Source organism: Geotrypetes seraphini, chromosome 19, assembly GCF_902459505.1.
Source record: "Geotrypetes seraphini chromosome 19, aGeoSer1.1, whole genome shotgun sequence".
Lineage (NCBI taxonomy): Eukaryota > Metazoa > Chordata > Amphibia > Gymnophiona > Dermophiidae > Geotrypetes > Geotrypetes seraphini.
The window spans coordinates 27,450,596-27,475,410 of NC_047102.1; the positions used below are offsets into that span (position 1 = coordinate 27,450,596).

The following is a 24,815-nucleotide window of genomic DNA, read 5'->3' on the forward strand; positions in this document are numbered from 1 at the left end:
TCTTCCAGACTGCATTTTTCAATAACAGAAATGAAATATGCAGACACCATGTGATAGAGAATATCCTGGCAGAATTCCTTTATGACCCATGAATATAGTCTTTGAGGGGTAAGAATTGTGATACTTGAATATTTTGGCGCCTAGCCAATTTCCTCATGAAACGTAACATTTTTTTAATTGGCTTAAGTGCATGATAATTGAAAATGCCATTAAAAAAACCCAAACCAATTAAAAATGATTATTTTAAGTTCCGCACGGAAATTGGTATAGCACCTACTGGCACCCACCCATGCCTACCTGAAAAGTGGGCATGGTTGGGACAGAGTTTTGGCATAGAATGACTTAGGCATCGGTAGGTGTCTTTGTTAGGTGTTGGTAAATTAGACCAGGAAAATCCTAAGTCGAGTTAGGTGACAGTAGGTGAGATTCTATAAATGGTGTGTCTACCTTTGATTGAAATGCGGTAGGTGTTGTTTTCAATGGCGCCTACTGATGTAGGTACCATTTATAGAATCAGGCCGTTCGTGCTGAAAATAGGGAAGTGATTGCATTTTGTCTTCTTGGATTTCCTTTTTGAAGGGCTGATGCTCAAAAGTATTTATTTATTTGTTTTCTATCCTATTGTCATGGTGCACCCTCACCTGGAGTACTGCGTCCAGCACTGGTCACCGTACATGAAGAAGGACACGGTACTACTCGAAAGGGTCCAGAGAAGAGCGACTAAAATGGTTAAGGGGCTGGAGGAGTTGCCCTACAATGAGAGATTGGAGAAACTGGGCCTCTTCTCCCTTGAAAAGAGGAGACAGAGAGGGGACATGATCGAAACATTCAAAATACTGAAGGGAATAGACTTAGCAGATAAAGGCAGATTGTTCAAGGCAGAGAGAACGAGAGGGCATTCTCTAAAGTTGAAAGGGGATAGATTTCCGTACAAATGTAAGGAAATTCTTCTTCACCCAGAGAGTGGCAGAAAACTGGAACGCTCTTCCGGAGTCTGTCATAGGGGAAAATACCTTCTAAGGATTCAAGACAAAGTTGGACAAGTTCCTGCTAAACTGGGACGTACGCAGGTAAGGCTGGACTCATTTAGAGCACTGGTCTTTAACCCGAGGGCCGCCACTTGAGCGGACTGCCAGGCACGATGGACCACTGGTCTGTCCCAGCAGCGGCAATTCTTATGTTGTCCCTAATGAGCTCAGAATGGGTCACAGGTTATTGCTGGCATCAACATTCAATTAACACTCGGTTTGTATGTATGTTATACAGTGCCGAATTCAGAGAGCATGATCACTAGTGTTAGCATGAGTATTGAATATGGCCACAAATTGTATTTAAATTGATGATGATGAGGTCAGTAAATATTCGTTTCCAATGCAAAAACAAAAGCACTGCAATGCACAGAAGGAAATTTTAAAATTCAGGAAACCTTTGAGACCCCTTTTTTCATATTATCTAGAAGTTCTTAATATTTCATCTGTTTGTCTATTTTATACCCGACATCAACTGTATTATTTGGAATTTTTTAAAAAATATTTTATTTGTTTATTTATATGTGCCTGATTCAGTAATGATAGATTCGTAATCTGCTGTGAACAAATAGATAATGACGGAATATAAGTTTTTAATGAAATGATGGCCCATTACACTGAAAATTTCCTGCCAGGACAGGGGCAGTTTAGTAACATAGTAGATGACGGCAGAAAAAGACCTGAATGGTCCAACCAGTCTGCCCAACCTGATTCAATTTAAATTTTTTAATTTTTTCTTTTTAGCTATTTCTGGGCAAGAATCCAAAGCTTTACCGGTACTGTGCTTGGGTTCCAACTGCCAAAATCTCTGTTAAGACTTACTCCAGCCCATCTATACCCTCCCAGCCATTGAAGCCCTCCCCAGCCCATCCTCCACCAAATGGCGATATACAGACACAGACCGTGCAAATCTGCCCAGTACTGGCCTTAGTTCAATATTTAATATTATTTTCTCATTCTAAATCCTCTGTGTTCATCCCACGCTTCTTTGAACTCAGTCACAGTTTTACTCTCCACCACCTCTCTCGGGAGCGCATTCCAGGCATCCACTACCCTCTCCGTAAAGTAGAATTTCCTAACATTGCCCCTGAATCTACCACCCCTCAACCTCAAATTATGTCCTCTAGTTTTACCATTTTCCTTTCTCTGGAAAAGATTTTGTTCTACGTTAATACCCTTCAAGTAGTTGAACATCTGAATCATATCTCCCCTGTCTCTCCTTTCCTCTAGGGCAGTGGTTCCCAACCCTGTCCTTGAGGAACACCAGGCCAATTGGGTTTTCAGGCTAGCCCTAATGAATATGCATGAAGCAAATTTGCATGCCTATCACTTCCATCATATGCAAATCTCTCTCATGCATATTCATTAGGGCTAGCCTGAAAACCCGATTGGCCTGGTGTTCCTCCAGGACAGGGTTGGGAATCACTGCTCTAGGGTATACATATTCAGGGCTTCCAGTCTCTCCTCATACATCTTCTGGCGCAAGCCTCCTATCATTTTCATCGCCCTCCTCTGGACTGCCTCAAGTTTTCTTACGTCCTTCGCCAGATACGGTCTCCAAAACTGAACACAATGCTCTAAGTGGGGCCTTACCAATGACCTGTACAGGGGCATCAACACCTTCTTCCTTCTACTGACTACACCTCTCTTTATACAGCCCAGCATCCTTATGGCAGCAGCCACTGCCTTGTCACACTGTTTTTTCGCCTTTAGATCTTCGGACACTATCACCCCAAGGTCCCTCTCCCCGTCCGTGCATATCAGCTTCTCTCCTCCCAGCATATACGGTTCCTTCCTATTATTAATCCCCAAATGCATTACTCTGCATTTCTTTGCATTGAATTTTCATTGCCAGGCATTAGACCATTCCTCTAACTTTTGCAGATCCTTTTTCATATTTTCCACTCCCTCTTCGGTGTCTACTCTGTTACAAATCTTGGTATCATCTGCAAAAAGGCACACTTTTCCTTCTAACCCTTCAGCAATATCACTCACAAACATATTGAACAGGATTGACCCCAGCACCGAACCCTGAGGGACTCCACTACTCACCTTTCCTTCCTTCGAGCGACTTCCATTAACCACCACCCTCTGGCGTCTGTCCGACAGCCAGTTTCTGACCCAGTTCACCACTTTGGGTCCAAACTTCAGCCCTTCAAGTTTGTTCAACAGCCTCCTATGAGGAACTGTATCAAAGGCTTTGCTGAAATTAAATAAATTACATCTAGCATATGTCCTCGATCCAGCTCTCTGGTCACCCAATCAAAAAATTCAATCAGGTTCGTTTGGCATGATTTACCTTTTGTAAAGCCATGTTGCCTCGGATCCTGTAACCCATTAGATTCAAGGAAGTACACTTTCCTTTCTTTCAGCAACACTTCCATTATTTTTCCAACAACTGAAGTGAGGCTCACCGGCCTGTAGTTTCCTGCTTCATCCCTGTGACCACTTTTATGCACTGGGGAGGGGCCCAGGCACTTAAGGCCTGCCTTAGGTACCTGGGCCAACCGGAATTTTAGGCCACTCCTGCCGGCAATCGTTGCGGGTGGCTTTGGGGGGTGTCTGGCAGGAGGGATTGGGAATTCCACCTGCCAATAGTCTTCAGAGGCGGGTTGCCTGGGCAGCTAAACTGATTGCAGCAACCCAATCAGAACTTATACCTGTTTTGACTTAGTCTATGTCAAAACGAATAAGTTCTGTCCAGGCAACCTCCAAACTTATTATTGCTGCAGGACGACTAAGTTTGGTCGGTCCCCATCATACCAACCTCTCGCTCTAACCACTCCTTGAAAAATGCCCCTTTTCGCTCCGGGCACACAGTAGCAGTCAAGAGGCCTAAGATTTATTTATTCAGTTTTCTATACTGTTCTCCCAGGGGAGCTCAGAACGGTTTTACATGCATTTATTCAGGTACTCAAGCAGTTTTCCCTCTATGTCCCGGTGGGCTCACAATCTAACTAATGTACCTGGGGCAATGGGGAGATTAAGTGACATGCCCAGGGTCACAAGGAGCAGCATGGGTTTGAACCCACAACCTCAGGGTGCTGAGGCTGTAGCTTTAACCACTGCGCCTCTCTCCCCTCCTCTAGATATGCCTAAAAACCTGTTTCAGTTATCAACATCTGGATGGACATGTCTTTTAGGTCATTCAAGTACCGATTTAGGTGAGTTTTTAGACACATTTCCATTTCGATTATGAACCTCTTACTATTCAAGCTCAGTTTCAAGTATTACTTCATAGTTATCTATTACAGTGGGCATTATGAGGGGTAATCCATGGGAATGATATTCCCACAATTAATAAACTTGGCAGAATGTTTGGGAAAGGTGTGGTGGTCTTGTTAAACAGTTACAGAATTGTTGTTGATTATATTCAATATAATATAATGGGTCAATGTAATCAATGGGTCATGGCTCTCCAGTTACAGGAGATGGGGGATGGAGTAGGGAGAGGGTTTCCAAATGGTTTATGAGTCAGCTTTCATGATGCATTGCTTGATCTGCTAGAGTATTGCAATCATGAACCCTCTCATCATCACTAGGTGTTGATATTGTGTGATGACCTTGAGTCCCTGCCCTACCCAATAGACACTGAGCATAGTCTCCATAGAATCAATCAGGAATCACAGGACACAGCATTACTGTTAAGCTGCTGGCCAGGCCTATATTGTTAACTCTATGGCTGAATTTGACCTCTTTATGGATTGTAGTAAATCCTTTATGCAGGGTATATAAATGTACCACAAAGGTTTGTCTTGGCTGCCATGTACTATGTATACAGGTACAAGCTTCTTCAAGATAAATCCATCGGAGGCCTCTTTTCAAGTGCATTTTCTCTTTCTTTTGTCCATGTGGCAAATCTCCTTTGTGATATTCGTCCTTTGTGTTTGTGATTATTGCTGAACACTGAGCAAGGTTTAAACTCTTTTAGCTTCATGCAGCAATATATTACTGTTATTCTCGGAAAGATTCAAGATCCTACATTTTGTGCAACTCACATCGACATCCCTTTCCTGCTCTACCATGCTTAAAGGAGCAGGTGAAAATCTGAAAGCTGAAACAAAAGATTCTCTCCAAGCATAATTAAGATTGTGAAGAAGATGAGCACTTGAAGATATAGAAAGGACCTTTGTATTGATTTGAAGTCTGGCATTGTATAGAAATTCCAGGAACTGGCTTTTTTATTCTCAAACCCCCACCTGCTCAGCAAAACACTGCCCCTGCCCCCAAACAAGCAACCAGCTTTCCTCACCACATCTGTACTTATCCAAAACAATAAAAAGACAAAAGAGGATGATGATAAAGGGTACTTTTCTGTTCTTCCTGAATAGTCATGTAGGCACCTCTTTCACACAGGACTTAATGGACCTGGCGTCTTCACTCACGTGACATGTTTGCACAAAAATACATCAATACAGGTTGAGATTCACCTACTAAGAACGCTCACATCCAGGAGCAAGGAAAGGTTACCTCTTGAGAAGAGGAATGAAGGTCATTTATTAGTGTTTTGGAGGAATTTGAAAATGCTACTGTTTCCAGATGGCTTTTGATGGTTTTTTTTTGGCTTTTAGGTAAGTCTTAGAAGGCAATTCTATAACTTGGTACCTCAATTTAAGCGTTACATTGAGGTATGCTTAGCACCAGGAATGAGTGCTCTCAATGCAAGGCCCGGGGGCCAATGGTGGCCTCTGAAGTCCTCTGGGGTGGCCCTTATCATTCAGACTGTTTTTCTGCTACTCTTTGCCTCTCTACCCTAGCTCATGACCCAAAGAGGAAAGCGGATAGGAGGAAAAGCCACATGCTGGAAAGAGAAGGCATTTCTCAGTAGATGAAGAAAATGCATATGGAAATGCCTACCTCATTCAGGATGCACACAATAAGAAGTTTGAAGACAGGCTGTTGGTCAGCAGTGTCAGCCTCTCATACGAAGATAGCTGGTGGATCTCCTTCAGTTCATGTGGATCCAAAGTGGCTCCAGCTTAAAAATCAATGAAGACCGTTGGCCTAAGTTGTTATAGGATACTAGTACAAACCCATGACCCTTTTCATCATGTCAATGGCAGATGCAAATGATTGCGCCATAGTGTGCCAAGCGATGCACATATCTCATAGTATTTTGTAGATTACATGCATTAAGTAATGCCACACTCATGCTTCTCCCATGTTTAGGTACATCTTGGAGTTATGCACTATGGGCCGGATTCTATAATTGGTGCCTAAAAAAGATAGACGACTAAAGTTAGGGTCTATCACATGTCAATCACACTTAGTGCTCATTACAGAATTGTGCTTAGCAGCCCCTAACTTAGAACTTAGGCGTCTGTAATATAGGTCAGGGTTTTAAAGGACTACGCCATAGGCACCTAAGTCCTTTAGAAAATCAGGCCTAGCAGCACCTAAGTCTTTCTCCAACCTTAAACACACGCCTATGTATAATCAGTTTAGTTAAATACAGCATAGCTTTTATCATTACACACAGAGTTGTATTAATTAGGTAAACCTTAGCACTACTGTAATATTTGAACAAGATGATTGTGTTATGTAAAAAGGCAAGCATAAAATACCAATGCATTAGAAAAATAACAAGTGCAAGTGAAAAATCTATTATCAATGCCCATTATTACAATAATGCTGAGTTTTACCTAATTAATGATATAGCTCTGTGCGTAATGGTAAATGCTGTGCTGTATTTAACTGAATGGATTACAGTACTCCCCCGAAATTCACGGGGGTTCCATTCCAGGAACCCCCCGCGAATCTTGAAAAAACGCGAATACGGTTTTTCGTGGGGGGAGACTGGAGAGGGCAGTGGGAGAGGCAGGAGAGAGCAACTGTAGTGCAGGCGAGTGAAGGAAATCACTCGCTGTATGCTCTGACCACCTTTTCCTGCACTAAAGTTGGGCCTTACCAATCAGGAGCTGGTAAGGGGGTACTCCAGGTCTGAGTTGAGAAACACTGGTTTAGTGAGCTGACTAAGATTTTTCTGACTTTGGAGGCAGGAGGACGGGAGGGAAGGGGTCTTTGAGGGAACAGGTGGGGCAACCCTGTGAGCTCCTCATGCCTTATTGTTTGGATTGTGCTTTGCATAGTGGTGTTTTTCCCTTTGTTAGGACGTGAGCAGTTCAATGTATTGGAGCCACACCCAGCCTGTGTCTGGTGATTGAACATGAGTATTGCAGTGATCCTGTGGGTCACCGTTTCATATTGACCTGTGTAGATTGCTGTGGATGGCTCTCCATGCCTTCATGGACACATTGAAAGGGGGGGGGGCAAGGAGGAAGTGGTACTCATATGTGCCTCCTGTAGCAGAGGCACAGGAGCGCCAGAGCCTCAGTTTCCTTGTTGGGGGGAGAGGTAGTTGGGCTCCCTCCTGACTGACATGGCCCTACCTCGTGTCCCTCTCTCTCCTGCTTTTATCGCCACCTCTTTTTCTCCTCCTCCTCCTCTTTTTTTTTTTAAATTTTTTTTTAACATTTTCTCATCCCCTCTTCTCGCTATCTGCCTCCATCTCGTCTCTACTTCCACCTCCACTACTTCTCCTCTTCTCTGTAACTCCTAGCAACTCCCACAAAAAAATATTTCTCCACATTTAGCGTTCTATATATGGTACTCGTTCAGCACATCATGGGAATGTTGTTTCGCCACTGTGGTACCGTAGGGACATCATCGCTGACATTCTCTTTGCCCAGTAGTACCGCAGACTTTGCTGTGGAGTATTTTCAACATGTGGAGAAATATATCAGTGATATGTAAATAAACAAAAAATTGAGCAAAGATGCCCAAACTTACTTGGTAATTACAGACAAAAATAAGAGTGTCAAGTCTGAAATATATCAATGAACAGGAATTCCGTCAGTAGATGACAATTTTCAAAATACGCCATACATTTTAGGATTTTTTTAAAATTAGATTTTGGATGTCTTCGGGGCGACGTCTAAATTTGGATTTAGACATTATATTGAAAATGCCCCTCTACATTTTCAGGGGCTGTGTGTTGTTTCTTTCTTACATGCTCTGAAGACCGTCAATAAAAATAAACTTCAGTGGAAAAATATCTAGGATAAACCAGTTTATTTTTTTTACAATGCAAGTTATAATGTATTTTTCTGTACTAACAATGTATTTGGGTTATTTCTCTAGATCAAACAAAAACATCAAAATAGAATTAATGAGCCATTTTTTAATCTCTACCTTTCCTTTTCTTCCCTTTTCTAAACACTTCTGTTTCAATCTTTACTTTTCTTTATTCTTTTTTCTCTCTTTTCTGCTTCTCTATATTTTGACTCATCCTTTCCCTGTCTTCCTTTCTCATAGTTGCTTTTTTTTTTCATTTCGTATTTTCTTTCCCTTATGTCTTTGCTTTTTTAAAATATCTTTTCAGACTACTCTTTCCATCCTGCCTCTAAACCGGTTTTTCTCCTATTGCTCTCCTCAAATTTTTCTGTCCCCATGGTCTGCCTTATCTCACCGTTATCTTTTCTTTCCTCCATGACATCGTGGCTCTTGGAAATGCACCCCTTGGTTCCTTTTTGATGCTGGGTTTTTTTTTTTCAACTTTGATCATGTAGAAAAGGCATCAACTGTTGCTGGCTTTGCATGGAAGCTTGTTTTGGCCCATTCTGTTGGGGGCGTTTCACCACTTGGCAGTAGGAGCGAGAGACTTCATTATAATGCCTATCTGCACCCCTGCACAGCATGACACCTGATTCATAGTAGCCAAAACCACACCCTTTATGGCTGTGGAGACAATTTTTCTTTCCTGAAAGTTAATCTAGCTCAGACATGGATTATGGAGGGCACATCCCAAAGGACAGATGCTGTTTTGATGTTCTTGGCTGAGATCTTGTCCTCTACTTCCATACTAGATTCATGTACATAGTCTCTTGGCTGCTTACACTTATGCCCATCTGTTAGGGTGGCATCGTGCCTGTTTGCAAGCTGGTTGGACCACTGCCCTTGGACATAGGTGCCAGGCAACAATAGATTTTGTTGGGTACTGTGCATAATATTGCAGTTAACATCTCTCATGTACAGTAGAAAATCTTCTTCTGCATAATTAAAAGCAACCAGAAGTGGTAAAACAAATAAGAAGCTATATTCCAAAATACACAATCACTAAACAATATCTTAAAGGGAGATTATGCCTCCTTATATTTTGGACTCTGATGCAGCTGTTAGTTTTATCAATAGGTTATTATAATTCAGCAGTATCTTTTTATTTCTTATTTAAAATGCCTTCTCTCAGTTAAGAAATTCCAGTCCTGTTTTTTTTATTTTCTCCAATTTTCCATTTCCACATGTTACAGAACCACAACGTGCGTTCCTAAAGTATTCATTTCAATTTTCTTTTAATATCGAGTAAATATTTTCCTAAGGCAAACAGCAACAATACCAGCTTCCATGGTACAGTAGCTGCAAAGTGTATTCATGCACCCAGGATAGTATGACTGAAATATAATATCTCATCTAAAGTAAGGATCTCCTCCTACCTCATTTCATAGCCGAGGTGACTCAAGAACTGTGAAATTAAATGACATGACCAAGATTGCATTGGGAGTCATTGGCTGAGCTTGGACTACAGCCCAGGATCTCTTGGCGCTTCGCTTTATGCAGTAGTCTATACTTCTTGCTTTCTACAAAATACTTTTATTTAGCAAAATGAAGATAAGAGAGTGCTATACAAATACCCTCAGCCACTCAGTATCATAGCAGGAAGCTATTATAGCACAGGGTGCACAGCTTATGCAACGGTGTTCGTAGAGGGCCTGAGGATGCCTAGTGTCCTAGTAGGAAGAAAATGACAGGTTTGATATCACTCTGTGTTCATAGCAAAGATGGCTGCTTATTGGGCTAAGAACTAATTCCTAACACTGAGGTAGTGCTTCATTTTCAACTGGCTGCTGTGTTCGGCAAAAAATTTTTTTTTTTTGGCAAGAACTCTCATCACAAGGAGTAAAGATGGGTTTGGGCCAGTTTATTTCCAAAGCATGAAGAGGAGAAGACTTTTGGATTTTATTTATTTATATAAAGCCTAAGTGGTTTACATTCAGGCATTCGAGCATTTTTCCCTGTCTGTCCCAGCGGGCTCACACTCTATCTAATGTACCTGAGGATATGGGGGATTAAGTGACTTGCCCGGGGTCACAAGGAGCAGCTTGGGATTTGAACCCACAACCTCAGGGTGCTGAGGCTGTAGCTCTAACCACTGTACCACGCACTCCCCCCCGAGTTTTGCTCACACCTTTACAATTGTAGCTCAAGGTGAATTACATTCAGGTAGAACAAGTATTTTCTTGTTCCTGGAGGGCTTACAGCATACATTTGGACCTAAGGCAATGGAGAGTTAAGTGATTTGCCCAAGATCACAAGAAGTTGCGCTGGGATTTAAAGCGGTCTTCCCTTGTTCTCCGCTAGAGAATGACACGGTGACAAAATTCATCACCGTTCCCGTCACCGTGGATAACCGCGGGAAACCATCTTCATGTCATTCTTTAAGGAGAGAGGGAAGAATCAGAGTATGAATGGGCTCAGCCACTGGCCCTCAAGCCTTGCATTGAAGAATGCTGAGATTGAGCAGCAACATTCCAGAGCAGATATTGTGATGTCATAATGCCTCATTCCACCAGTGCCTAAGAGCCAATCACATCAGTGATGTCACAATGGCTTCATTATCCTTGGCTCACATAAGAATCAGAGTATGAATGGCCACAACCACTGACCCGCAAGCTTTGCTTTGAAGAATGCTGGTGTAGAAGGACTGAGGTTGAAACAGACACTACAGAATGACAGTCTCTGGTATCCAGAGCAGATATTGTGATGTCATAATGCCTCATTCCACCAGTGCCTAAGAGCCAATCACATCAGTGATGTCACAATGGCTTCATTATCCTTGGCTCACATAAGAATCAGAGTATGAATGGCCACAACCACTGACCCGCAAGCTTTGCTTTGAAGAATGCTGGTGTAGAAGGACTGAAGTTGAAATAGACACTAGAAAATGACATGGGATTATTTCCCGCGGTTATCCACGGGGACGGGGACGGTGATGAATTTTGTCACCGTGTCATTCTCTATTCTCCGCCCACTGCTCTTTCAGGCTGGTATTGGTTTAACTTTATTTGCTGAATGCATCTTCACAGGATATAAGCTTAAAGGTTATGGGGGCAATTCTAAAATGATGCCTAGATCTAGGTACCTTGCAAGAGCCTTTTCTTTAAAGGAATGTAGGTGCCTGCTTTCTTTTCAAAAAGGACAATATAATAGGTCAGCTATGGGCCTATATTTTAGATGCAACCACTTATACCAGTTACAGAGCTGGTGTAAATCCTTTATGCCTAAATGTAGGACATATGCACTTAGGGGGGAAATTCTATGTTAAGAGGGAAACGCTGTTTGAAATGCTATTTAAATAAAATTTCAAGGTGCCTACCACCACCTGAACAAATGGCGCCAGAATCGGGCCTCCAGAGGCGCCTACTGGCACACAATGCCACTGTAGGTGTGGCTAATGCCGGATGTCGCCTCTGGAGGCACGTCTCCTGTCAAAGGTAGATCTGGAAATCTTAAAAACCTCGGTCTACATTTACGGCGCCTACCTTTGCCTTAGGCGCGATTCTCTAAATGGCGTTGCTGTGTGATTGATAGGCGATTGGCAGCTGCTTTTAGGGCAGCTGCCATCAATTTTAGAGAATCCAGGCCATAATTTATAATATCCTGTGCCACTTGCTCAGACTCCGCCCATATAAAATGCACACTATAGGGCAGGGGTAGGCAATTCCGGTCCTCGAGAGCCGGAGCCAGGTCAGGTTTTCAGGATATCTGCACACTATAGGGCAAGGGTAGGCAATTCCGGTCCTCGAGAGCCGGAGCCAGGTCAGGTTTTCAGGATCTCTACCATGAATATGTATGAGATGGATTTGCATGCATTGCCTCCTCGAGATGCAAATCTATCTCATGCATATTTATTGTGGATATCCTGAAAACCTGACCTGGCTCCGGCTCTCGAGGACCGGAATTGCCTACCCCTGCTATAGGGGATATAAGCAGGTGATTATAGAATGACAAGCTGATTATTCAGCATTAACATACATAAATAAGTAGCACCCAAATGCAAGTAAATGCTGCTCTTCTCCACCATGTGCAAGTATATTGCACCTGAGTACCTCTGTAGTGATTTGCTTTTTTTCGGGGTGAGTATTTTGCTGACTGCTGCTGCTGTTGTTTCCAGATATTCATTGTTGAGCCATGTCTGGGCTTTGGCCATTGAATATCCGGTTTATGCAGAGCCGGCCAACGCATGGCCAGTTAAATCAATATTCAGAACTTAAGCGGTTGTGGGTTGCCACTTAGGGGGTATTTTACAAAGCCATGGTTCTGACGCTGCCACAGTAAATGCACCAAAGTCCATTCAGTTCCTATGGGCTTTGGTACATTTACCGCAGCAGCCTCACTCCCCAAAGATAGGACTAACTTTTATGCTTTTCTATTCAAGCGGTTACTCCGATCGGTTCCATGCTGAATATCAGCAGTTAACCGACCAACTGCGGACTTCACCCTGGAATTCCCTCCAAATAGCTGGTTTTCATTTTCTTGATAACTGCTGATTTTTAGAGGTGATTGCTGCTTGAAAATTAATGGATAGTCATAAACAAGAGATTTAACTGGTCAGCTGCCATTTCTGGATGGTTAAATCCATTTGAATATTGATCAGTTGGTATATATGGGGAGCAGAGGTTTGGGAGATCTGTGGGAAGTGATAGTATTTATCCATTAAGCAGCAGAATCCACTAAACAGGTAAATTTAAGTTAGGCCAGCAAATTAGCTGGTTTAGATTTATTTCTTTTAATTTCTACCACATTACCTATTCTTGTACCATCCCTCTGGAGTCTGAACTAGTGGGGTAGTGCATCCATTCCAGCCTTGGCTGCAGAACTTAAAAATAAAACCAACCCCCTCTGTGAGGTCACCTGTGCGGCCACTCCCCTTGAAGTTCAGTTTGATTCTGCAGCCTTGCCGAGAACTTCTAGTTTTCTTCTGCTTGTGATTTTATTTCTCAATTCCTAGTCTTATTTTCTTCGGTACCGCGGGTTTGCCCTCGTGCTGCGGATCAACTCTATGCGAGTGATCCTTCGGCGGGAGATCGCAAACATTTTAAAGTTTGTCTGCTTCTGGAAGGTGCTCTGAAAGCCTGAAACTGCAGCAAGCCCTCCGGACAGCCTGCAGATTGGATCGGGAGCCTGGTTCATCCGCAAAGGGGTAGAGCGCAGGCTGCTGCGGTTCCGAGGAGGTACAGTGGGATCGGAACCGCGCCACATGTCTTCCCCGATTTCCCTGAGGGGTCCTGGTGGTCATGATCTGAGGTGACAGAGAAGTTGAGGTGGCCAGAAGATCTGAAAAATCCAGTTTAATCAACTCCTGAGGTACTGAGCTCCTTGCTTGCACTGCCTTTGAAATGCATTGCAGCACATGTATAAAATGAGTTTTGCTCTGGGATTAAGGGGATTGACTTCACCTTTTTTTTAACTCTGTGTCAGTAGAGGGATTGCTATTGTCTCAAATTGTATTTTGAAAAATTCTCAATGAAAAAAAAGAAGCTTAAATCAAATGGATAAGCGGTGATACCAGTTTCTTCATAAAAGCACTGTTAAATATGCAACTTAAACGTGAATATACAAATAAAGTGAAACACTGATACTACTATGGCTATTTATCACTTATATAGTGCTGAGTTTTACTAAACAGCACATGGGCCGGCAAGGTAAGTTTTCTGACACAAATAGAATTCCTATGAACGTCAAAGCATTTACCTTGCTGGCTCGCGGTAGGAACCTCTGCCGCCATTTACTAAAAAGAGCTCTATATGTTTTGATACGTTATTCAGGATTCCTTCCATTTCTTATACTTTTCCTATGCTATATGAGCACGTATGCCAGTATAGTTTGTCTCATTATTTAAAAGATTAGTGGTATTTTTATTTTCTAGGTGAATGTCAGAATTCCTTGTATAGAAATGGAAAATATGATCAGTTAGCCTGTCTGTATATTATAAAACACGAGGGGCCAATTAGCTTGTCAGGTTGATGGATTGTCTAACACATGCTCAACATGGGTTTGTTGGTGTAGTATTACAGCACAAAAGGGAAGCAGTTACAGATGAGCCCAAAAAAATGTTGTCATCTGCTATCGTGATTACAAACTCTGTCTTCAAATTGGGTATTTGCTTGTATATGGGGTTTCTTATGCTGTGATCATGAAATAAATGAATTCTCCAATCCCCAATATCAAGCACACTATCATTTATTGTCTGATAAGAATTTCTTAATTGTACTTCTTGATTATAATTCGGTAAATCTAGCGGATTTATGATGGAATTGATCTCTTAGAAGCCATTTAAACTTTCCGATGAGCTTGGGAGCCATATTTAACTTAAGTTTTACAATAGCGAAGATTCCGGTTGGCCTTGGGCACATTGGCCAACCTAAGATTCTGGTTGGCAGTGCCTTAGGCGCTTGGGCCAATCAGGACTTAGGCCCCTCCCCAGTGCATCCCACAATACACCAGGAAGAGGCAGGCCTGCCATTCCGATGGAGGTGGGTCTGCCGGCCGGAAGATCCGTCCAGCCAACAAAAAGGTTAGAGAGGGATGGGGGCAGGACATCCCTCCTGCCTGCGATCAACAGAGGAGGGGGGGGTGCCAAGCAGGAGGGGACTGGGCATCCCTCCTGCTGCGCTTGTGAAGGGGGGGGACGGGTGGCCACAGACATTAAATTTATCTCAGCAGGGAGATCCCATGCTGCGATAAGCTCAGCGGCCAAGTCTACTTACAGTGTAGGTCAGCATTTTGCTGGCCTACATTTTACGTGTCTCCCGCTGGCCTAGGGAGATGCATACAGCCACCTAGGTCCACCTAAGGCTACTTCTGGGCCAAACCACACCCACGCCTAGCCTTAGGTGAGCTTAGGTGGCCTTGCACGCTTTCCTTGGCTCCCTAAGGTGCCTCCAACATAGGCGGCCTGCGTCTGTAGTTTTTTGGGTTTTTTAAAACTGTGTCCCAATTGGCTGGTTAGACAGCGGTAGGACAGCGTTTATAGAATCCGGGCTAGAGAGAGAGAGGAGGAGATGACACTTGAGCACTTCCACAATAATTTAAACTTTTATTTACACAATACAAATTATTTTTCAAGCAGAAAGTTCAGAGTATTTCTTTAATGTCTACTTTTAAATGCGTGAGGTGCAGTACCATCACAAATGAAAATAAAGGGCCATTCCTCAAGTCCTTAGCTGCTGCCACGATTGTGCACAGATGTTTCTCTGCATGTGTTTTGTGTCCTGCATGATCTCAGATGACTCCCGCAGTGTGCAAGACAGGCTTGGCAGTGAAGGCAAGACTGTAGCAGTTGAAGAGTTAGTCCTACACAGAAGCCATGGAGGGGGAACTAGGAGAGACAGTCAGAAGGCATATTTTTTTTCTTTCCAGAAAAGCTCCAATGTCAGTCTACAACCTTTACATGTCTGGTATGGGGCCATCTGATATTGAAAATTGGATTAGGCTCATACGTTTTTTTCATTTGTAGCTCAGGGTGAACATGTAATTCCTATAGGTGATATTTCAAACAATAGTAAGAAATAACTAACTAACCTTAGTTTTATTAAAGACATATCTAATTATGCAAGGAAGAATAAGAGTACCAAGCTATTCCAGTTATTTTAAACTATAAATTGAGAAACTGTAAATATATTGGATATATTTGTGATATCATAGTTTTCTTGACTAAGAAAGGGGGTCCTGCTGGATAATAATCCTTCAAATTCGAGCCTGTTTTATTGAGACGGCAAAGTGGATTTATGCTACTATTCTCTAATGACTTAGATGCACCCTGAAGCTGTTACAGAATTAGCACTAACATTAGGTATCACTTTACAGAATCACTATCATAGGGCTTTATTCCCAAAATATACCAAGTACACGAGCATTAAAGTTGCAATGCATACTCATAAGCTGTTTTTGTATTCGTTTTCTGTTTTAATGCATTGCTGTGTATTTCAAGCCACAACAAATGTGGAAACATCAAAGATTCTTGGATTCTGCCTTGTTTGGAATTTGGTTACCATCTTTCCTTTTTTTAAGTTCAAGTACTGAATATGTGCCAGCAACAGCTAAGGCTCTCCCATTCCTTATTGGCAATACCCTTGTGCATTGGACTGTAAACTGTAGTGTTGGCTAGAAGGGCTAGAGAATGATACGGTGACAAAATTCATCACTGTTCCTGTCCCCACGGATAACTGCGGGAATCCATCTCTATTTCATTCTTTAAGGAGCGAGGGAAGAATCAGAGAATGAATGGGCGCAACCACTGACCCTCAAGCCTTGCATTGAAGAATGCTGGTATAGAAGGATTGAGGTTGAGAAAGACACTAAAGAACGACACGGGATTGTTAGAACATGAGACCATAAACGTTGCCATATTGAGACAGACTGAAGGTCCATCAAGCCCAGTATCCTGTTTCCAACAGAGGCCAACTCAGGTCCCAAGTACCTGACAGAAGCCCAAATAGTAGCAACATTCCAGAGCTGAGGTTTTGATGTCATAATGTCTTATTCTACCAATGCCTATAAGCCAACCTCATCAATGATGTCACAATGACTTCATTATCCTATACTTGGCTCAAATAAGAATCAGAGTATGAATGGACATAACCACCGATCCTCAAGCCTTGCATTGAAGAATGCTGGTGTAGAAGGACTTAGGTTGAGATAGACACCAAAGAATGACACGGGATAGCTTCCCATGGTTATCCGTGGGGATGGGGACGAGGAAAAATTATGTTCCCGCGTAATTCTCTATGGGACCTGGATTGGTCACTGATGGAAATAGGATACTGGGTTGATGGACTTCGGTCTATCCTAGTTTGGTAATTCTTATGTTCTTATGTGAGCCAAGTATGACAGTCAAGCCATTGTGATATCACTGGTGAGTTTGACTTTCAGGCATTGGTGGAATGAGGCATTATAACATCACAATCTTGGCTCTAGAATGTTGCTACTATTTGGGTTTCTGCCAGGAACTTCTAGAGAATGACTCGGGGATAAAATTTGTTCCCATCCCCATGGGAAACCATCCCCATGCCATTTTTTAAGAAGAGAGGGAAAAATCAAGAGTATGAATGGGCCCAACCACTGACCCTCAAGCCTTGCACTGAAAAATGCTGGTGTAGAAGGACTGAGGGTGAGATAGACACTAAAGAATGACACGGGATGGTTTCCTGCGGTTATTTGCAGGGACGGGAACGGTGATGGATTTTGTCTCCTTGTCATTCTCTAGCTGAGCATCTCTAATATTGAGCAACCTCTTTTACCATGTCCAGGGAGGAATAATTTGTGCTAGGTTTAGCACCCTTTTTAAAAGTTGATGCTAGGTATTAGAGAATGACACGGTGACAAAATTCATCACCGTTCCCGTCCCCACGGATAACCGCGGGAAATAATCCCATGTCATTTTTTAGTGTCTATTTAAGCCTCAGTCCTTCTACACCAGCATTCTTCAAAGCAAAGCTTGCGGGTCCGTGGTTGTGGCCATTCATACTCTGATTCTTCCCTCTCTCCTTAAAGAATGACATGAAGATGGTTTCCCGTGGTTATCCGCGGGGACGGGAACAGTGATGAATTTTGTCACCGTGTCATTCTCTACTAGGTATGTCCTCTTATTTTCCCTTCAGTTAACTCATAGTCCTCTCCATTAGATGAATGTTCATTTGAATAATTAGAAAAAAATTGCTTTATTGAAATTAAGTATAATGATAAGAATAAAAACAAAGAAACAGAAAAGAAAAGATGAGAAGAAATCTTTTTGCTTTTACTGCCCTGGTGGGAAACTAGAGATGAAAATACATCACAGCTACTGGTCGGATGCTTTCTCCAGGGTGGAACAAGGCAGTAGTTTTAGCTGCAGTGACAGATGGCATCCAAAACAATTAATGGATACCAGAGAGGTTAGCTGTCTTGTTCCACATCACAAAATGTGAAGGTGATGGGATTTGAATTGAGGAACCTGGGTCTTTCCATTTCATGGTTCTAGGTTCTGATCGGTAGACTATAGTATCAGCCATGTTATGCACTGACTTAAAATGTAGATAAAACTGCCAGTTTGATAAAGTGCAAAGAAGTTTTCTGTTTGTTTTTAGGAACCTGGCTTCAGATTTGCAACTAAACCAGAGCACTAAACTAAGCCGAATGGAATCTTAAATCCAGGTGAGAAGTAAATATTGCAGCAACAATCTGAGAAAATGCCTTCTGTTAGTCGACTGTTATAACACAGACCTTGCTAGAGTGTCTCAGATAAGTTATTGGGTGACAAACTGCCGATATACATTCAAGTCAAGAGTACTGTAAACCTGGATGCTTTATTTTTCAGCCAGCTGTATATCTTTTTTTTGTTTTGCGGGCTTAACCAATCCCAGAAGTAGAAATACTGTATGATTTAAAAATGTAGCATTTCTGTTGTCTGCCATTCATTTTGCAAAGGGACAGATGCTTCTGGTCCTCGATAGATGTTTTGCTAGAGACATGACTGCTGGGGAAATGGTTAAGATTTTTTATTTTTTTTAAATATTCTGGATTAAATGTTCTTTAAACTAAGAGAACTCTTCACAGGTGCCATATTTAACATGTTTTATTTATGGAAGGGTTTTTACAAAAACAAAAAAGCATAAATGTAAAATCATAGTCATGAACTATAGCCCCTATGAGCGGCTGTCTAGGAACAGAAGAATGAAAGGTCTGTACAGGAAATAGCCTTAATAGTTCAAAGGTCATTCTATGTTTAATGTCATCTACCTGAGAATTGTTTATTATGGCCAGTAAAAACTAACACATGTGTTATATTAGTGCTGCTTTTTAAATGTTGCATGCTATTGTAAAGCTTAGTACTGCAATTAAGCAAGCAAAGAGCAGAAATGGAATCCGACTGAATCTTTCTATCACAATCATCCAGTCATTCACATATCCTACTGTCAAATCGTGTTGTTTGAAGAGATTTCTCGAGAGAATTCTCTTTCCAGGCAGCCAAAATGAACGCCTGGTTTGGCAAAATCATGCCAGGAGTCTCATCCTATTATTTTTTTTTTTAGAAAACTATTAGACATAACTATTTGATAAATTCGTAACCCAAGCTTCCTAATGCTTTTTAAATACATGTATTGTGTACATTCTAGAAATTGATGTATCTTTTTGAACTGTATATTCGCTGGATGTTCAGCTTTATCTGCTGTGAACTGCCTAGAACCATTCGTGGTCTGGCAGTATATAAGAATAAATTATTATTATTATTGCAATTGTGTATTTATATACACTTCCCCCTCCATATTCACTGTGGTTAGGGGCAAAGCCGGCCCGCAAATATTTTAAAAAACGCGAATAATATTTGGGCCGTTTCTGCCCCTAACCCCCACTTCCCCAGCTATTTTAAGCACTGAAACCCCCCCTTAAGCCTTACCTGGTGGTCTAGCGGGTTTTCAGGCAGGAGCGATCTTCCCACGCTCCTGCCCCATGCAGATTGCTCACAGGAAATGGCTGCCTTGAGCTCCCATAGTCTCTCGAGCCATTTCCTGTGAGCGATCTGCACGGGGCAGGAGCGTGAGAAGATCGCTCCTGCCCCGAAAACTCGCTAAACCCGAAAACCCCGCATAAGGGGGGGGGCGGGCTTACAGGGCTTAAAATAGCCCAAAAAAAGAAAAAATAATTTTAGATTTAAAATCGTGAATAAGTGAATCCGTAGATATGGAAACCGCGAATAAGGAGGGAGAAGTGTGTTGTCATTCAGAAACTTTAGATATCGATGTGCTGCTCTGTTGCGATGCTTCTTAACCCAGCTCTCAGGGCGACCTAGCCAGCTGGATTTTCAGGATAACCACAATGAATATGCACGAGAGAGATTTGCATACCAAAGAGGCGGTGCATGCAAATGTATCTCATGCATATTCATTGTGGATATCCTGAAAACCCGACTGGCTGGGTGTGAGGAACTGGGCTGATAAGCACTGTTCTATTGGATCCGTGCTACCCAATCCAGTCTTTGGGGCACACATAAACACATCAGGTTTTCAGAATATCCACAATGAATGTGCATGAGGTTAGATTTTCATGAACTGCCTCCTTAGCATGTAAATTTATCTCATGCATATTCATTAAGGACGTCCTGAAAACTCAGTGGGACTAGGGTTGAGAAACACTGGCCTAAAGCCACTGTTGGGAGGGGTTGGCAAGTCTGCTGACACAGGTTTTGATAGCTGAACCTATGGCAGCTTTCAAAGGGGATATAAACAATCCTATTAGTGCTCAATAACAGTTGAGGCACATGGAGATAAAGTGTCTCGCATCAGTTTATGTGGAGCAGGGAGAGCGGGGTTTGTGGCTTTTCCTAGGTCATTACTCAGTGCTGTAATCAATAAAGCAAATCTATGATGTCAGTGAATGACTGAAGTCAGCTCTTTATGGGCTAGATCAGGGGTCTCAAAGTCCCTCCTTGAGGGCCGCAATCTAGCCGGGTTTTCAGGATTTCCCCAATGAATATGCATGAGTTCTATGTGCATGCACTGCTTTCAATGCATATTCATTGGGGAAATCCTGAAAACCCGACTGGATTGCGGCCCTCAAGGAGGGACTTTGAGATCCCTGGGCTAGATTCACTAACCCCCGATTCCGTGTCCGATCCGTGCCCGATTGCATGCAGGCTGATGAATTCACAAAAGGCCTGCATGCAAATGGATATGATCGTTGACACCCCCCCCACCCACCGCACAGATCACTAGAGAGCGATCCCGACGCATACGCAGACCATCTGTAGATGGTCTGCGCAGGTGTCTAAGAGCTGTGACTTTTTTTATTTTTATAAACTTTTACTTTTAAAACAGCACAGCGAGCCCGTGGTTTTAACCTGTTTTAAACCCGCGGATTAAAACCACGGGCTCGCAGTGCGGGGAAGGGCTGGAGATCAGGGCTGAGAGGGGGCAGAGAAGCAGAGCGGCAGAAGGCAGGGCATTCGGAAAGGACCTCAGCGACTGGTCCTCGGCAGTCGCTTACTTTGGATCGGCCAGCCCAGTTGGTGTTGCTTTTTTTTAGTTTAGTGAATCGCTTCCTTCATGCTTTGCATGCTCATTCCCCTCATTTGCATGCACGGATCGGGATGGGATCGCTTCACAGGTTAGCGAATCGGGCTGGAGGGAAATCGGGTTGCAAAGGGCTCGCTTTATCGGTTTGCTTTATGACCTTACCTATTTTTTTTTCGTATTCTTCTTTGACTTGTGTCTATTTACACTCTATTCTTCTCTCTGTATGACTAACCCAACACTGGTTCAGACTCGTTGTCTCTAGTCACGCCTTGCATTATTAGCCACGGCTTTAAACATACGTGCCGCAGTAAATGACCCCACTAATGTCATTTTCTAAAATTCTGAACACTCCCGAGTTAACAGCGTGTTGCCTGTTAATTCATCCATTATTTCAATATCATTCATAAATTACTTTTGAATCCTTTGACTTATGAAAAAGAAATCCCACAAATCCTACTTTTGGATAGAGCATAAAACCATAATTAACTCTGCATGTGCCTTTGAATTAAGAACATAGTGTTCTGAATTTCTTAAAGGGGTTTTAAATAGTTTAGGGGAATGCTTTCATTAAATCATACAAAGTGGGTGGAGTCTTAGGATGTTTCACAAACAAGATAACATTAATTAACTAACGTGCTATTATAGCTTCATGCCAATCAAAGAAGGCTTTCTTTTTTTCATATTGATCTTATATTATGGCGAGAAATAGAGAAGGTGTTTATGTTTTATTTTGAATTTGATATACTGCTCTGGCACTGACTGATCTAAGCGGTTTACAGATAAATGAATGTACATAAAACTGAAAATGGAAAGGAACTCCATAAATTAGATAGGAAAGAAACGGTAGAACAGAGAAGATAGCCAAATAGAAAAACTAGACTACGTAGAATAATTATAATGTCAAATCAATCACAATGTTAAAAATCTGCACAGAAAACCCAGTAAAGGCCTTACATTGTCAAATTAGTTTTGTGGCAAAATAAGAGGAGGGGAAAATGCCTCAAAAGCCTGGTTGATGTAGAAAGTTTTATGTTTTTTACCTTAAATGTTTTAAAAGGAAGCTTCGGATGTCTAACAGAAGGTTGTTCCATAGAGAGGAAGCTAAAGAGAAAGCGGCTCTGTTTCTGGTAACTGCCCAACGAGCCATAGAGGGTGAGGGAGTGGTCAGTCGAAAACCTTCCGCCGATCAAAGAACTCTATTAGGCGCATAAAGGGAGAAGGTGCTTTTCGAACTGCTCCCACTGGTAATTTTAACCTGTAGATTTTGTCCAGTTTTCAAAGCAAAAGTACAAATATAATTTCTCTTTGAATCTTCATATATTTACATTAGTGACTTTTATTCCGCCGTTACCTTGCGGTTCAAGGCGGATTAAATAAGAGGTTATCTGGACATTTCCAGAGGAGTTACAGAGTTGAGCGGTTACTTTGGGGGATTGAAATGCTTCCTGCGGAGTTAGTTCGTCTTGATGGATTTCTTGAATAGCAGGGTTTTTATTTCTTTTCTGAAAGTTTTGTGGTCAGTTAATTTGTGCCAGTAGCTTTTCCAAGATAAAATGCATATGTTTTTAAAATCTGAAAATATGGGGCTGTTTTACTAAAGCACGGTAAGATTTTGCACTTACCTAGCATTAGTTGCAAATGCTAGTACATAGTAAGTTTAGATTGTGTAGTAAATGCAGGAAAACAAGAGAAACCGTGGAAACGATGATCTTGACGAAATAGTTTATTGGAATCTTCACAAATAAAAGCAATGCAGACAAATCATAAATCCATGTAACACACAGAGTAAATGTGGTATGGACCCGACACGGTCCACGTTTCGGTCATAAATGACCTTCATCTGGGGTCCAATTCTATATTGCCACAAAAGTTATGGTATGCAGAAAAAGCATCTGGAAAACTGTGCTGAATTTCATAAAGCAGTCTCATAAAAATGAACTGATTCCTTTGCTGTGCTTTTCCTTTCCAAACAGATTTATGATTTGTTTGCATCACTTTTGTTTGTGAAGCAGTGGAACGTTTTTTTGTTTGGGGGGGGGGGGGCCTCAAGCTCCACCCCTGACCTACCCAAGCTCTGCCCCAGACCCTGCCCCCATAATAGTACTAATTCTAATACCATTTTTTCCATTCTTTTTTCATATATACACACAATATAATCTTATTAACAATACATAATGGTTAACCACAAAATTAAATTACTCAAAGCACTCACTGTTTGTTTTTCAACATTCATTCCTACCAGAACACCTGGCTGTGGTCACACATGCAGAACACAGATAATCCCTATTCAAATTCTCACAGTGTCACCCCTGTGCTGGTAAGGGAAACCCAAGAAACAGGGATGGAGGCACGGACTGGACTGTAGGAGATGCAATACCTGTCCCCAGAGCACTGCAGTACCAGCAGAATCCTTTACCCACCAGTTCTAAAACTGGTAAGTTAGTCAAAGCCTGTTCTAATCTCCCTAAAAAGCCAACAGGGAAAGAGCAGAAACTACCAGTCCCAGCATGGCCCAGGGTGGGAGCAAGGCAACCCATGGATGGAATGGGTAGCCCAATCGGGTCAGATGCAAGTTGTAATCAGCCCAAGACAACCCTGAGAGCCGGGGGAGCCCAGGTGATTGGAATGCTAATCAGTCCCAGGGAGCTGAAAAGGGAGTGGTTAGTAGGAAGCAGGGGAACTCAGCAAGGGAAGCTCATCCTAGCTCCCAACACAGGGCTGTAAAGCAGCAAGCAGTCACCTCACCCAAGGCTCAGGTAGAGTCCTATCATTTTGATCCTACTTTTTGTTATGAGGATGTTATAATGGAGCCTGAAGTTGTGGAAGCCCCAGAACCTTGCAGCATGGAGTTTGCAGAGTGTGGGGGGAGGGGTCGACCTAGGAGGCATGGAGGTCAGCTAAATGCTGCCATTGCTGGAACAGAGCTTGCTGCAAAGAGGCATTTGTTTTGATGGTTTTCTCTGCTGAAATGGTTTATTAGAGTGGAATAAGACCCAGCTTTTGTTTTTATTTTGAACTCAGGCTTGGGAAAGTTTTTCCTCTTTCATTTTTCCCCCCCCCCAGCAATGCAAATTGGATACGGGGGCACAGTGACTGAATTGCAAGCCGTTTATGTTTTGTTTTCCATTGCTCTTGATTTACCTGGTTTTCATATTTTGGGACAAAGCCAGAAGTAGCAGAAAGAATAAATATATTGAATTTTGTATGATATGTTTTGTGCACCATGAAAGTTTATGAAACTGTAATAAGTGCTAAACTATGTAGACCAATAAAGCACATTTTCTTTTTCCACCTTAAACACCTGTGTGTTTACAGCCTTTAGTCCACTCCACCTACTCCAGGCCTTGCCTTACTTCTCGGCCGAGGCTCAGGACCACAAAGTAAAAGTACTAATATATACAAACAAAATTCTAAAATGCAAGACTCTGCATGCATCCTTCTGTCTGTGCTCTTAACTGTGTATCCAGGGCCACTTTATCCAGTTACTGTTTTTCTCTCCTTCACTTTATGCCATACATCCATTTTTAATATTAACTTTTAACATTCAACTTTCTTCCATTTTTCTGCTTTCTTCTCAAAATCTACTTTTCCATGCTTTCCCTTCCCATCTATCCATGTTCTATCTCCTCCCTCTTTCTTCTCCCCTACTCCCATCTATCCATAAGAAGCATTTCATCTTCTC

The 24,815-nt window shown here is 42.2% G+C and overlaps 1 protein-coding gene across 10 annotated transcripts in view; it reads left to right on the top strand.

The window, feature by feature from the left end:
* Window positions 1–24,815, top strand: part of SOX6 (SRY-box transcription factor 6) — a 945,693-nt gene that overhangs the window by 213,639 nt on the left and 707,239 nt on the right. For 8 of the 10 annotated variants that reach the window (XM_033928339.1, XM_033928344.1, XM_033928338.1 and 5 more), the window contains one exon: window positions 18,209–18,275. The exons of 1 other annotated variant lie outside the window; for it this stretch is intronic. The gene's annotated coding sequence lies outside the window, so the exon portion shown is untranslated. Of the gene's footprint in view, window positions 1–13,346; window positions 13,449–18,208; window positions 18,276–24,815 lie in introns of those variants that run through there. One more of the 10 variants, XM_033928345.1, reaches the window with a different exon arrangement.